The following is a 3,852-nucleotide window of genomic DNA, read 5'->3' on the forward strand; positions in this document are numbered from 1 at the left end:
CAGGGTAGAGGTTGCTATGAGTCTCAGCTGACTTTATGGCACATAACAAAACCAACAATAGTTACCCTTATAGTCATCCTAAGTCAGAGCTACTTGATGGGAACTTACAAGAACCACTGAAGCTGAACTATCTCTATACCTATCTACTAATTGGAGCAACCAAGTTAGTCCTTCTGGATAGACTTCTGCATAATCCTTAAGTAATTAATAGAAACAGAGGTCAGAATTTTGGAGAACAACTTAGTAAGATCAATTTTTAAGAAAGACAATCACCTTGTCTGTGATTTACTACCTCGGAAAACCTGTTAGAGGGTCAGTTATGAATCTGTTCTGAATCAATAGCACACAACAACATCAGTAATTACTGATAAACAAAGACAATCGACTCTAACTAGCACAGATCTCTTCCTTCAGAGTTGGGTGTTAGTTTCAGTATAAGTTTGCATGAGACCATCCTGAAAAAAAGGTACAATAATTTTAAAGTTCACCTTTCTGGAAATTTTTGAGTTTTTTTATAAATACATACATACATACATACATACATACATAAAAGTGTGATAATCTGTTCAGTGTCCCATCTGGGGCAGTGACAGCAGTAAAGTGTGTGTGTGTGTGTGTGTGTGTGTGTGTGTGTGTGTGTGTGTGTAAGAGAGAGAGCTTTCATATGACACTTTGAGATATAGCCACGTGTCTCACATTCTATCTGTTCTATCTATGAATCTCTGTTGATCCATCCAATGTGCAATCATATCCTAATAAACAAACCCAGCGAGTGGAGTGCTTTTTAAAAATTAATAGAATGTTTGTATTGTTTGAATAGATTTATTTAAATGAGGCTTCTTAATGAAGTACTTATTATGTAAATTGAGATTACTTGCATAAGTACCTAGGATTAGACAATCTTCAGCTGTGGCACATAGAATTTGGGGTGGTTTTTTCCTTTCTTATTTTATTCAACCCTTTGATGTTGCATAAGCTATTCACAAATATCAGTTGCTGTTGACATCCAAACCAGAAAATATATTTAGCACAATGCACTGGAGCCTGGAAAGTAAAGCTTTTAATTAACCTTTAGGGAATTTTATAAGATCATTGGTTCAAAAAAAGGAAAGAGAGAAAGAAGTGACATACATGTTTTCTTTTCAATATGACCACAGAGCAAGAGTGGCCTCTGACCTACCTCTGCAAAACAGTAGAGTATCCATATTTTTAAACTGCGAAAAATATATAGGTAAAAAAAGTTTGTGATTTCAGCATTCTTCCGTGTATAATTCAATGATATTATGTTTTTCATTTTCAGTCATCACATTATCTGTTTCTAATATTTCCCTTTATCTTTAAAGCTCGTTGATCTCTAAGCCTCAGGTCTCTTTCTCCCTCTGCTTCTAGCCTGCTCCTGTCAATCTCTAATAAATTTAGTGATTTAGATCTCTATTGTTGTCTTACGTTGCTGAGTCAATTCCAAGTCATGGTGATCTATGTGTTACACTGTAAAACTTGTAATCTTTATTGAGGGAGATATCTAGACCTTTTCTTCTGCTGAGTGGGTTTGAACCACCAAGGTATTGAGTACCAGCAAAGTATCCTTTTGTACCATCCAGGCTGCTCCTTAGAGTCAAGGATAATGAAACTTCATCTCACATACTTTGGGCCTATTGTCAGGAGGGTCTAATTTTTGGAAAAGAACATCATGCTGAGAAAAGTCAGAGAAAGAGAGAAAGACCCTCAACAAAATGGATTGACAAAGTGTCTATAACAGTGAGCTCAAGCATATCAAAGATCATGAGGCTCAGACAGGACTGGGTAAGGTTCAGATCTGTTGTTCATAGGGTTGCTCTGAGTTTAGCAGACTTGATGGCACCTAACAACATGTTTGCCTATTTGAGAGATTTCCTTAAAAGTGGAACCATACAATATTTGTCCTTTTGTAACTGCATAATTTTAACTCAGCATGTTTTCAAGTCTCATTCATATTGTAGCCTATAACAGGACTTAGTTTCTCTGTATCACTAAATATCTCATCGTATGTGTGTACCACCTATTGTCTATTCATTTATCTATTGATGTTTATAGCTATTGTGAATAATACAAAGAATATTGATATAAAAATATCTGTTTGTGTCCCTACTTTCAAGTCCTTTGAATAAACTCATAGCAATCAAACTGTTGACTGATAAATTCTATGTTTAATGTGTGTGTGTGTGTGTGTGTGTGTGTGTGTGTATGTGTGTATTCTGTTATCACATAATTGTTTTTGACACCAGCTGTGATGTTTTATATTCCCACCAGCAGGGGAGGTGGGTTCTAATTTATTCATGTTCTTGACAACAACTCTTGCTTCTGCTTTTTAAAATCATAATTTCTTGTTGTTAGGTTTAACCAAGATTTCAACTTACAGTCATTCCATATGATAGAGTAGAATTGTCCCAAGTTTATGCGGACCTAAATTTCTTAGAGATACTAGGTGTGTTTCATGTTGTTATTTTTCATCCTGTAATGTTTATGGAGCAGATTTCCAGATTTTTCTCATGTGGAACCACTGAGTGGGCTTAAACTGCCAGCCTTTTGGTTACAACTGCATCACCAGGGATCAGCCATAATCATTTTAGTGGAAATTTTTTTAAAAAGTTCTTTGGCACTCAAAGTAGACTCTAGATTAGTTGCAAAGAGTGAGGAATACCCAGTAAAGGAGCTACTGTATCAGTTTGAATTTGAAAGCACACCTGTCCTAGGCAAAATTGTGAGAAGATTGGTTCCATTCATTCCTTCTTTTGCTGCTGTTGCCCATTTGTACCTAGCCACAGATGGCTGGGGATGAATTGACCAGAATTCAACCAGATGAAGAGAAGATGATCTGTGCTGTGAGTAAGTATTGATTTCTGTAACCTGATGGCTTGCTTTGGACTAGACTTTGCTTGTGGATAAAGATGATCAGTTTCCAAACAAAACAGAAGGTTCTTTGGCAAAAGGTACATGCTTATTGCTTCAAGGTACTGGTTTGATGTTGTTGTTGTTCACCATCTACTTGGAACTGACCCATAGCTGACCCACCAGCAGGTTTTTAGAGGTAGTTAATTGCATGGATGGAGATTGCCTATCTTTTCCCAAAGGAACAGCTCGTGGCTTTGAGCCACGTGCATTAGGAATTGCATGCAGCTTCTTGCCACTAGGCCACCAGACCTCTCTACTGGTTTGATTGTTATTGTTAGGTACCATTGGGTCGAATATGACCCATAGCAACCCTGTGAACAACAGATCTGAACACTTTCCTATTGTGTGTCATCCTCACACTTTCTAACACATTAGAACCAATTGTGGCAATCACCACAGCAGTCCATCTGGTTGAAAATCTTCCTCCCCTTTATCAACCCTCCACTTTTCTGAGCATTATGTCCTTCTCCAAAAAACAGCCCCTCTCCTAGCAACATGACTGAAGTATGTGAGGCGAAGTCTCATTGTCCTTGCCTCCAAAGAGCACTCTGGCTGCACCCTCTTCAAGATATGTTTGGTTTTTTTTTTTCTTTTGGCCATCCATAAGCTGTTCAGTGCTCTTTTCCAAGACCAAAGCTCAAAGACATCAATTCTTCTTCTGTGATCCTTATTCAATGTCCAGTTCTCAGATGAATAGCAAGTAATCTGCAATACCATGGCCTGAATTAGATACACCTTAGATGATCTCAAACTTACACTATTACTCCTCAATAATTTGGAGAAGCCCCTAATTGTAGACTTTCCTAGTGCAATACATCTTCTGATTTCCTGATTACTGGTACCAAGGATGTTAATTGTTGATAGTTTCAATCTTTTCTCCATCTACATGATGTTGCCTATTGGTCCAATAGGTTGTGTCAT

The sequence above is a fragment of the Elephantulus edwardii genome, unplaced genomic scaffold (assembly GCF_000299155.1).
Source record: "Elephantulus edwardii isolate Elephantulus edwardi_28Jun2011 unplaced genomic scaffold, EleEdw1.0 scaffold00101, whole genome shotgun sequence".
Taxonomy (NCBI): Eukaryota; Metazoa; Chordata; class Mammalia; order Macroscelidea; family Macroscelididae; genus Elephantulus; species Elephantulus edwardii.